This window comes from Halichoerus grypus, chromosome 8, assembly GCF_964656455.1.
Source record: "Halichoerus grypus chromosome 8, mHalGry1.hap1.1, whole genome shotgun sequence".
NCBI lineage: Eukaryota > Metazoa > Chordata > Mammalia > Carnivora > Phocidae > Halichoerus > Halichoerus grypus.
In genome coordinates this window covers 122259708-122272063 of record NC_135719.1, presented here as the reverse complement: position 1 = coordinate 122272063, position 12356 = coordinate 122259708, and the positions used below count along the sequence as shown (strand labels likewise).

General features: G+C 44.5%; 1 long non-coding RNA gene across 7 annotated transcripts in view; it reads right to left on the bottom strand.

Moving 5' to 3' along the window:
- The window catches only part of LOC118538792 (uncharacterized), a 74444-nt gene that overhangs the window by 52591 nt on the left and 9497 nt on the right, over nucleotides 1–12356 (bottom strand). For all 7 annotated transcript variants that reach the window (XR_013440767.1, XR_004918812.2, XR_004918827.2 and 4 more), the window contains exons 2-3: nucleotides 7494–7770; nucleotides 423–485 (exon numbers count right to left, since the gene is read on the bottom strand). This is a non-coding gene — a long non-coding RNA (uncharacterized LOC118538792). The remainder of the gene's footprint in view (nucleotides 1–422; nucleotides 486–7493; nucleotides 7771–12356) is intronic.

The window sequence follows — 12356 nt, the reverse complement described above, 5'->3', positions numbered from 1 at the left end:
GGACTATCCCTCCAGTCTCTTTGTCTACAGAAGTGCATTTTTACGGCACAAATTCATCTTCTTATTTAGCAGCTCCCCACCCAGCAGACGCACCTCAGGAAGAAACCTTTCTTTGTTCAGTGAATTATTTGCTAAGTTCCTGGAGGGGTATGCTGGAGGAAAAATGTGTATCATTGGTTTTGAGTTGATTACCAGGTTTTTGTTTTGCTGAGATGGCATGTAACGAAGGGCAGGAGGCAGAGTGCTCGGGCACAGGTCAGGTGGTGATGGTGCTGGTGATGGTGGAAGGGAAGCATGCGGACAGTGAAGACGGACCACTGACACGGGGTGAGAATTTTGGAGGAAAGAACAGGTGTCCATAGAGGAATTTGATTACATTTTTGTCTCCATACAAAATTTACAATAAAATCTGTATTGCTCACCAGAAGGTGGTGGAGTGTATTTGCAAACGCGGTCATCGTGAAGGTGCCAGAAGGGGAGCATGGCTGCAGAAGAACAAGAACAAATGTTAAAATAGAAGGAGACATAGCTTATATACTTATAGACACGGGCATTTGGAAACTTGGACTGATATTATGCACACTGTTCTTGAGCTTTTTCCCATGTAATTTAATAATCTTCTAGAACATTCTTTCTGGGCAAGACTGTGAACTAGTTATCAAAAATCTACTTTTTCTTCCTGGCCTCCTTTGCAGTGAGATGTGGTCAGGTGACTGAGTTTGAGCCAAAGGAGAGTAGAAATAGTTTGTACCATTTCTGGGCCAAAGTTTTTAGGAAGCAGAGGTGCCCCTTCCTCCTCCTTCCCCTTCTGCCAGCTTGATGAAGATAATGAGCCCTAGGAGATGGGGGAGCCAAAAGGTGGAAGGAACCTGGTTTCCTGAAAAACTAGTGGAACCAAGTGGGAGAGCCAACTGCTGACCAGAAACACTTGCTTCAGATTGTCATGAGAGTGAAAAATACATTTTTATTTATAACAGCATAGTCTGTCCTACCTCATATGCCATCAGTAGATGCAACTTAATTACCCGATATGCTATTGTTAGACAGTTGGAATGGATAAACTGCATTTTGAGGTGTAAAATTGTGTTTCAGTTCAACTGCCCAGTTGTTGGGTGTAGCAGATAAAATGCTTTTGGCTACAAGTAACAGAAAACCAAATTAAAACTCATAAACAAGGAGGGACTTATTGGCTAACTGGGAGTCCAAAGGTACAGTGAAAGGCTCTGATTGCTACAATGACATGAGGACTCTCTTTCGTCCTACCTCCCTTCTCTTTCACACCCAGTGTGGGTTGCCTCCTAGGGCTAACTCCCTGGTAACCGTAGGAGGCCTGGCAGCAGCGAGGTCCACATGCTGCCTTATTCCTATGAAACAGGAAAGATGGTTTCCCACAATCAACTAATAGCAGCTCAAAGCTTTGTGCTGATTGGCTCATCCCTGAACCAAACTCTGTGGCCACCACAATGGGACTGCCCGTGGTCTAGACTGATCAGGGCTATACGCTGGAGCTGAAGGTAGGCTTGGGCCCAGCCATACCACATAGCTGTCACCAGTGGTGCTTATTTCTATATAGGGACAGAGAGCCTGGATTGCTCAGATACAGACAAGAAAGTCGCCTGATTCTAGCTTTCTCTGAAACAGACTAAAGCTCCTTTGGAGACACTAAATAAAAATCAGGTAATTTCCCCCTTATATGCATTGAAATATGTCTTTGACAAAATTACTTTCTGCAAAAAAGACAAGAAGATTGAAACCATGAAAGAGGTTGATGATTTAAAGGCAAGGACACAGAGTCAACAACCAGGGGAAAATTAAATGACTTGGAAACAAAGTCCAGATAGCTCAGAAAGAATATTTTATAGGAGGCACTTTTATGGTGGGATGGCACAGAGTAGAAGGAAAGAGGACAGTGGTATATCCTGACATCGTGTGCAGGATATTTAAGTTCAAACTTGTTTCTCAGTCTGTTCCCTCTCTGTTATTGGAATACTTTGCCCACTTATCAAGCAAATTAAGCATGACTGTCAAGGACACAGTATCTATGCTAAGTTCAGGCTACATATGCTGATCTTGGCTCTTCCTCCAGACAGTGTAAATTCTTTTTCCTGGACATCATACCATGTTCTAGAAATAAAAGAGAGGTAGTTAGGTGAACGCTTTTTGCCCTAGTCTGTATTACTCATCCTCTAAGACAGGAATTAGAATGTTTTACTTATTGGTTCAGAGAGGAACTGGGCCAATTATTTTAACGCACACAAAAAATAATTCTTTTCAGCACAGACGCTCTTTGATTGACTTAAAACCCCTGCGTGTAAAATCTGCACAAACAAAAGAAACGTGAAAAGATCTGCTATAATAAGATTAAGTTCAAATGACAAGGCAGGTGTTGAATTTAAAATTAATTGGTAATGCCAACCCCCAAATTGGTCTAATTCACCTTCTCTGTTGCTTTATAGGGAGAACACAAGCAAGAGAGCCTGTTTTTCTGCCCTAAATCCTTTCCAGTCTTTCTAGTGCAATCCTTAGAATCCAGTTCAATTTCCACTCCTTCCCTGGACTCTTCCTGGACTACTCCAATCCTTGTCTTCAGACTGTTTGGCACTCACTGAAACGGTACCAAAGAATAGGGGTTAAAATCTCAGACTATGATGTCAGACCTGCAATCAACGTAGATCCTCAGTCCGCTCCTGGGACCTGGGGCTCTGCCACTCTGAAAAATGACTGCGAGGATAAAATGAAGTCATGCTTGATGAGAAGCAGTCAATAAATGTCAGCTATTATTAATATGTTAATATTTTATGGAGAGTCTCCTCCCCCTGGCCTGGAGTAACACAACATTGGGCAGATAGTATCTGCTCGACCTATCCCTGTTGCATTGGACGGAAGGGAATTGAAAATGTTTTCCAAAGTGGAGGATGGTTGTAGACCGGGTTGGACAGAAAGGCCAAGGGCTTTTTTTTATATCGAAACACATTTTTTATATCAAGAGGGCAAGGGTCACACCATTCCAAAACGGGCCTGCAGCGACTACTCCATAATGTAGCACGAAGCATCTACCAACTCCAGTGACTGAAAGAAACCCCAGGACCACTGCTATCAGAGAGAGAAGTTAAATAGAGGCTGTGAATGTCAACATACTGTTCAAAAGAGCACTGCAAGTCAGAACTTTCTGTTTGATGGCTGGCCAAACAGAAATTGGGGTCTTGTTGGAATTTCACCATGGGCCAAACTCACAAAAATTTTATTTGTTAGATTGTAATGGGTTTGGAGAGGAGAGGCGATGCTTAACATTTTTAAGGGAACAACAGATTTTCAATCACCTAAGAGTCAATAAATAAGCCACTTACAAAGGATCTTTATGTCTTTGTTAATTGAAACAAATCTGTTAGGCCCTGGAGTGAACAATACAAGCTCACCAGCACTTGTACTTGGCATGATGGAAGTTTATTTCTTTCTCAAACACAAAAGTTGATTGCTTATTCATGGCCAGTGGTAAGAGCCTGGACCAGAAAATGATGTAAACCAGCCTCAAAGCTTTGACTGTTTTCCACTAGGCAAGATCTGGGGAAAGTTACATACTCTCTCCAGGTATCTATTTCCTCATCTGGGAAATGGGAATAATAATTCTCCCTACCTCGAATGGTTGCCATTAAACAAGCCAATCCATGTAAAGAACTCAGCCCAGTATCTGCCATGTAACAACTGTCCAATAAATGCAAGCAATTACAGTAATAATTATTCCACAATTCAGATTTCTTACTATTTTTATTTAGAGCTATCTTCAAGCGCTGTTTAACCACATCTTTGCATGAAATTTGGAGACAGCACTTGGCTGTTTTAAGGAATTTGCATTTTTTTAACCAATAAATCTTCTGACTGTTGCTCTGTGGATATCAAGACAGATGGTGGAGTGACTTACTACAGTTGCATGGCTAGAACCCACGTCTCCCTGGGGCAGGCAATCTGCCCGGGTCTCCCCCTCAAGAACGCTGAGGAGAAGGGTTGTCACGGACACTGTGTAGGAGACGGCAGAATTAGACCCAAAGGTGAGGGAAATTGATATAATTTACAATTGCTTACTTGAGATATCAGCTCCTCTTCCAAACTGAGATGTTTTCCTACCCTCAGCAAAACACACTTCAATTTCTTCTCTGACTTGAGAAAACTTCTATAAATCAAATAACTACCAAATCATCTATGCCCTTGAACCGAATCCGGGAAACCATGAGTTATGATGTTATACACCTAATACAGCAAGAATGAGCTTAAAGTAATGCTCCTTAGAGACCTTGACAGAATAGGTGCTTTTTGTATGTGTTCTCAGGTGATGTCACGGGGGAGCGCCAGGAGTTGTGATGGGGTCTTGAGCAGCGACGGACTGTGCCTCTCATCTGGGCCCTTGGTGAACAAGGACCCCTCTGTGAGGCCACGCTCCAGGCATTTCTGCTTGTAAAAGGAAGCACAGACACTTGACCTGCACGAGGACTGGAATTCCCATGTCAGCCTCGTTATAAGAAGGCTCTAACTCCGGACAGCCCCCGACGGGCCCTAGTGAGCCACCGAGACCACAGTGAGCGAGGAAGACGTGGTGCCGCCGCCGGGAGCTGACGGTCCAGTGGGAAGGACAGCAGCTAAATTATCGGGCAAACCCGAATTAATTACAACTATAATGAGTACCATGACGTACAGAGCAGTACTGGATTTTATACTGGGACCTATGGGGGGGTGCGGAGGGAGGGTTAGGCATGAAATTGAAAACACATTTTTTTATATCGAAGTAAGCACAGATACATGATGTGGAACACAAACTTTGCTTCCGTTTTAAAGATAAAGCTGGGGACAGCTGAGAAATAACCCATTTCCCCCGGGTGGGACTGGCTGTGTCTCCCCAGGGTTCGGGGACGAGGCTTCAAGTAGCTTGGTGTGGCTGAGCAGGCAGTTTGAGTAGCCCCGGCTGGGGCACAAGGGCTTGGTCTCTGAGGGTGAAGCCCTCTGAAGAAATGAGGAGGACCTACAGGCCGGCTGGGGGCAGCCCATGGCCAGGAGATACCTGGCCCGATTGGCAGCCACCAACTGGCCACAGCTTTCTCAAAACTCTTCATGCAGCTTTCAGACTGTCTTCTCAGACCAGGCTGCCCCTCTTGTTCTAAGTTGTCACCTAATCTTCACTCAGGGCGTGTGTGTGTGTGTGTGTGCGCGCGTGCATGCAAGAGAGAGAGAGAGAAAGAGAGAGAGAGGAAGAGAGAGGGTGAGAGAATGGGGAGGGGTGGGGGAGACGGAGAAGAGGAGAGGAAACACACTTCTGGCTCACTCCCCTTTCCTTCTGTATTCTGTTCATCCCTCTCTTTGGGCAACTGTCAACTCATCTGCTAGTTCTCTGTTTTCAGTCCATCCCCCTGGACACAGCGGGCTCAAAGGCAGCGGCCAGATAATGTCAGCCACGGATGGACCTTGAGGGCAGTATACTAAGTGAAATAAGTCAGACAAAGAAAGACAAAGACTGTATGATCTCACTTGTATGTGGAATCTAAAAAGCTGAACTCACAGAAACAGACAGTAGAATGGTCGTTGTTAGGGAAAGAAATGGGGAGATGTTGGTCAAAGGGTACAAACTTCCAGTTACCAGAGGAAAAAGTTCTGGGGATCTAATGTACAGCATCATGACTATAGTTAATACTGTGCTATATACTTGACAGTTGCTGAAAGTAGATCTTAAATGTTCTCACCACACACACACACACAAAGAAATTATGTGAGGTGATGGATTGTGTTAGCTTCCCTTGCTGTGGTGGTTATTATGCAACATATATATATATATATATATATATAAAATCATCATATTGTACAGCTTAAAGTTACATGTCAATTATAACTCAATAAAGCTAGGGGGAAAACCCCAAAAATCAAAATTAAGAGAGAATGTCCAGATTGGAGGCAAATAGAGACACACCTTACAAGTTGTCTCCCTGACAAGTTTTCCGCAGCAGAGTCCCCCTATCTGTGACACTCAGACTTCACTAAGCATACATCTCTCTCCAATACAATGTGCTTTGGACCAAGATTTATATAGAAAATTTTATTTGTACATCCCCTAAATTCAATATAACATTTTAAACAAAGTGGTATGTGTGCGGGATGGGGGGAGTTCTCTAGTTACTTTCCAAATATAATTGGAAGAATATCAGAATCACATGCAGATGTTGTGAAAGTACTCAGTGTCAACAAAGGGATTGAGTCAGATATTGATGATACTCAGGTCACATGACTACACACATGCAAATATCTGTGAAAAGTCATATTCACTCTTTGGTCATCAGGAAGCAACCTTTGGTGCAACTGACATGCTAATTTGTTACACATAGTTCCTGAAACTGACATGCTAATTTATTACACATATTGACATTGTTCTGTATTTTAGGAAATTGGTTGGTAGTGATGAATTGATAGGAGAGGAGCTGCTGTAACATTTCACTCAGTGTCTGGTTTTTAGGAAAGTTCTTGATGGTAAATGAGAAATGCTTGTATTCACAACCAGTAGTACAAAGGATTAATATCAAGAAAATATATCAAAGAGCTCATTCAAATGTGAAGGGAAAAACAACCACTAGAGAACGGGTACAGAGTGGAAATGGACAACTCATAACAGAAAAAAATGTGAAATTAGACAATAAACACAAGCAATACTCAACCTCATGGATAAAGAAGGAAACGCATTAAATACAATAAAATAATGAACTACCACTTTTAAATTTTATCATATCAACCAAAAAAAGAAAAAGTTTGATAATATTAAGAGTTGTTGAAGATGTAGGAAATCAGGCTCTTTTACATTGCTGATGGCTGTGTGTGAAGGCATTTTTTTTCAGATTTTATTTATTTATCTGAGAGAGACAGAGATAGTGACAGAAATAGAGAGAGCATGAGCTGGGAGGAGAGGGAGAAGCAGGCTCCCCACTGGGCAAGGAGCCCGATTGGGATTTGATCCCAAGAACCCAGGATCATGACCTGAGCCGAAGGCAGATGCTTAACCAACTGAGCCACCCAGCTGTCCTGATGAAGGCATTTTTTAAGGCAAATTGGCAATATCTTTTAAAGCTGTCATGTACACATGCTCTACTTTAACAATTTATTTCTAGAAAACTGTTACTCAGAAATACACGTGTGCACAAATATATGTGTCTGTATGAGGATAATTATTGTGGCATTATTTATAGTAGCAAACAATTTTGAAAATATCCAAAAGTACACCAACAATGTAAAGATATTACGGCATGAAATGCTGCACAGTTGTTAGAAAGAGCAGGATAGTCTTATATGTACTGAAGTGGAAAGGTCCCTGAGACATATGAAGTGAACAGAGAAAGTTGCAGAGCAATATGCATAATATTCCATGTTTATGTATATGCCTCTCCCTATATAAATACAAATAAATAAATGGAGAGAGAGACACACAAATATGTAAGAAAACGGACTGAACTGTTGAGAGCAGTTACCTCTGGGAAAGAAGTCATCCTAGGAGGAGGTGGTGATGTGTTCTCATTCACTAAACGTTTCAGTTTCTTTCCTGTGTCACGCTCTTCTCTGTAGGAGGATATATCCCCATGCTGTTGATCTTAGGAATGGCTATATGACTTGCTTTAGTCAGAGAAGTGATGTTGGTCACTTTTGTGCTGAGTTCTGGAAGTCAGGGCACCATTTGCCTTGTCCTTTTCTTTCTGCCACGAGATTGACAATGCTCCAGATAGTTAGGTTTTTCCATCAGCTTTGGTTCTGGAGTGAAGGCAAGAAACACCGCGGTAGGGGACTCAGAGAAAACATGCAGTGTGAATAAGAAATATGCAATTGTGGCTACAGGCCACTGAGATTTGGGGATGTTTGTTACTATAGTATAACGTGACCTATTCTGACTGATACAAAAAGAGGAAGACTTCTACAGGTTTTTCTCTGTGTGTTTCTCTATTGCCTGAGCATTAAATATGTGTATGTGTATATATATTCATGTATTACTTGTATAATAAACTAGTTTTAAAAAATTGACATCTTCGCAAAATGACTTACAAGTGACTGCATGTCAAGGACCTATGGGATTGTTGACAAATAAAAATTGCAAAGTTCAATCCTAGGATTCCAAGGGCAATGTTGAAGTGCCTGCCTGAGACCAGTAGGCCGATACACCATGGCTACAGGCTACAGTGCTGTGAAAATGTGGTAGTTAGTTGGACATGTAAGAATTCTTCTTGTGTACAGTAGTGGGGGAGATCAGGGCAGGAAACAGCTACCCACTCAACCACAGGGTCAAAGGCATCCCAATAAACAGTGAGACCACAGTGATTGCTTTTTTTTTTTTTTTTTTAAGATTGATTTACTTTAGAGAACGAGAAAGAGTGCATGAGTGGAGGGAGGGGCAGAGGGAGAGGGAGAGAATCTCAAGCCAACTCCATGCTGAGCACAGAGTTCAGTTGCAGGGTTCAACTGCAGGACCCTAAGACCATGACCTGAGCTGAAATCAAGAGTCGGCCACTTAACCAACTGAGCCGCTCAGGTGCCGCGCAGTGATTGCTTTTATAGCTATTGAAAGACACTGTTCTTCAGCAGTAAAGAGAGAGTGACAATTATTGCTGACTCACAGGTGTCTGAATATGTCTGTTTCTTTGGATGTATCCTGAACACAAAGAATCTGACAACACTGATCCAGAAATTAGAGTAAGTCATTGCATGTAGACGCTTATTTCCTAGTGGCTGCTGTCCCTTTCCAGACTCTCCACACTCACTCAGAGACTGAGCCCCTCCTCTCGGTAGGTACTCTAATTGCAGTCAGCAGTACGGGTACCATCTTTGTTGTCAAACTCACAGCCATGCTGAGGCAGATCCATGACAACTCTACACCCAGAGGCAGGGCTAACAATAACAGCAGTAGTAACTCTTTCTCAAGGGAGTGGTAGTTTCCAAGCACGGTGCCAGGTATACAATTTCTAAGTCTCAAAAAAGATCCTGCAAGCCAAGTATAACTACCCCTACTTTTTCAGATGAGAAAATGGAAGTTGAGAGAAATTAAGGAACCCTCTTCAGTTCTGACACGCAGTAGATAGGGGTCAGTCTCAAGGTCTTTTTGTTGTCTACAGCAAGTCATCTCCTCTTAAAGGGAGGTATTAATAATAGCTCAGGGCAGGGGGTGGCTAAGCTTCAAATCCGAGCTTTAACATTCAGAGTACCGTGCGGAGATCCAGCCTCTTGCTTCTGCTGTCCTCAGAGAGCGAGGCAGCGCCCTGGTTAGTGGCCAGCCCAGCAATCTGACTTAGGTTAGTTATGGTTAGCATTCCTCCCATTTCTGCCTGTACCACCTCCTTCTTCTAGTGCTGGAAGTAAACATCTTGTTTGCTTGAGGCATGAGGGTGGGGGTGAGGGAAGTCTTCACAATAGCTCTGCTGTTGTGCAAAGGATTCTGGAAGAGGCAGATCTAGTTGTGGTGACACCGGGGACTCCAAGGTCCAACTCCTCAAGTCCCTTCTGTGACTGAGGTTAGGGAATTGGTCACAGCTATTTGCCCTCAGCTCAGTACCCTGTTTAACATTCTTCCTGGTTAAGCACTCAGCACAGAGAAATGCCCTAAGAAATCTAACTCAGGTCTGTTCTCAGTTACTTAAGGAAGTTTAACCTGAATGAGGATATGGCAAGGCTCCCAGCCCCAAAACTGCTTTCACATGGGGCTCGTTTTCCCACTCAGCAGGAGAGTAGAGAACAGTAAGTGGAGAAGGTTTACCAGAAGAGCCTAAAAGAGCCTGAAAGACCCCAAACAAGAGGCCTTGGGGATGGTCTCCCTTCCTGGGCTCAGCTCTGGGGCTGAGGGTGCTGGGCTCAGTTGCCCTTGTGTCCACGATTCGACAAGGTCCCCCGAGCACCCAGGATAGAGCCAGGAGCTGCTTAGCCAGATGAGAGAAATTCTAGACAACCTACAGGATGGCAAGTCAGATTCCGGTGAGTGGCTCAGCTCCAGACTGTGCACGGAAGTAAGGAAAAAAGACTTGGCCCTGGGGTCAAGCACGGTGCTGAAAGGAGAATAGGAACTAAGTGTTGAATGAATAAAAACACAAACAAGGTGTACAGGGAAGGACATGCTCATTGGAAAACTCTATATACTGCATGTTTTCACAGTCTTTGGAGGGCCTGCTTTCTAGAAGGCTCATACTGAGGTAAATTCATGTGACCTCTGGTATTGTCTTAGTCAGTTCAGACTGCTATAACAAAATACCACAGTCTGACAGATTTCTCACAGTTCTGGAGGTTGGAGTCCAAGATCAAGGTGTGGGCTAGGTCAGTTCCTTGTGAGAACCCTCTTCCTGACTTGAAGCTGGCCGCCTTCTCCCTGTGCCTTCACATGATGGAGGTAAAGAGCTCTGGCCTCTCCACCTCTTCTTATAAGGATGCCAGTCCCACTATGGGAGCCTCACCCTCATGACCTTATGTAAACCTAATCACCTCCTGAAGGACCCCTCTTCCAAATACCATCACAATGCAGGTTAGCCATTCTCGTGGGACATAAACATTCAGTCCATAACAGTAGTGTATTAAGATTACATGTTTGGGGGACCTGCTTTTGTACAGAAGTTTGATCACTGAGGTCGACAGAATTCTAAGACAGCCCCCAAGATTCTTGCCCCCACAGTGTGCATGTCCTGTATAATCTCCTTCCTGGAGATGGGTGGGCCTGACCTAATCAGTTGAGCTCCTTAAAAGAGAGTCTAGAGGTCCCAGATGGAAGAAGGCAGAGAGACTGGAAGCATGAGAGAGATTTTGCTGGGGCCTTGAAGGAACTAACAGCTATGTTGTGAGAGAGCCTGTGGAAGGGGACATATGGTGAGATGTGGGAGGCTTCTAGGTCCTGAGGGCAGTGCCCAGAGATAGCCAACAAAAAAATGGGAACCTCAGTCCTACAACCAAAGGCAACTAAATTCTGCCCAAAGCTATGTGAGTGCAGAAGAGGACCCCATGCTTCAGATGTGGTTCCTCCCAGCCGACACCTGGATTTCAGCCTCCTGAGACCCGGAGCAGAGAACACAGCCACACCATGACAGGGTTTCTGATCGACAGACCTGAATGATCATAAATCTGCACTGTCTCAAACCAATAAAGTTTACCGTAATTTCTTACACAGCATAGAAAACTAATACAATCTCCTTTCTGCAACAGATCAGTCCACACCTCCGGGTCCCTTTGTCTTCTTAAAAACAGCTTCTATTTGGTTGTTCATTACATTTCCCCCCTATATGAATAAACCACTTCCTTTCCATTTTCTTTTTCTTTTCTACCGGTTCCTTCGGGAATTTACATAGTAATTAAGATCCGCTGTGCACACGCTGTTATTTTTAACACTATTTAACACAGAAAGCTCCATTACCTCCTTCCTAACCTCTACAAAGCATTTCCAGGGCACGCATCACTGTGAGGCTGTTGTCTTCCTCCTTCTCAACCAGTGTTGGGGGCCCCCAAAGATGAACATTGTGTTTATTACGTTAACAGCGAGACAGAAGCCCAAACAACCTGCTGCTGGGCTTTTAAATATAGCAGCAGTCTCTTCTGGGCTTGATGAAGAGCCACTTCAAATGTCTCCTAATTTCATCAAGTTTCTGGTCTATAGAATAAAAAGTCTAAAAATGGCTCTGAACGTATTTAAGTGCACTCACAGGACCCCCCCCCCCCCCCCAGCTACGCTGCCGCACGCGGGCGAGCGGGCCCTCGGGGCTGTTGGGCTTTGCAGGCAGCCTCTCAAGGACTGTTGCCCGGGTGTGAGATGCTGTCGGGGAGAAAAGGAGGAAGGCACGGATGTGGGGCCGTCCCAGGCCCGCACCACAGTCACGTGACGCAGTGGCAGCGTCCTCCCTCCCTCGGTTCCCTGTTCTCAATGGCCGGACCATTAGCGGTTGTATTCATGCAGAGGACTCTTCGCTGCATTTGAGAACCCACTCGATCTGGAGGCAATGTCCCGGCTTGGGCAATCCATTGAGTAAAGTCTGTGCGGCTTCCTTGGACCACCCCAGGTCGGTTTTATTCTCAGGCCCCAACTCCCCCCTTCAGTGCCTCTCACCTCCCCCTTCACCCCAAATCTTTGGGTTTAGCCCGCGGGAAAAGAGTGCCTCTTTCCTCACTTCCAGCCACCTCCTGGGCTGACTGGCTGGGCTCCTCTCAAATCCACAGTGTGGCCGGGGAGATGGACCCCACCGTTTGGCCAGTCCACTTCTAGAGCAGGAGGGTGAGGACACAAGCGCTGCGAGTGGGGGAAGGGTGCGTCCCCGGCAGAAAATCAGCGTGCTGTTACCAGAAGAGGGTGGAATGGATGCTAGAATAGGGCACCTGAGGCC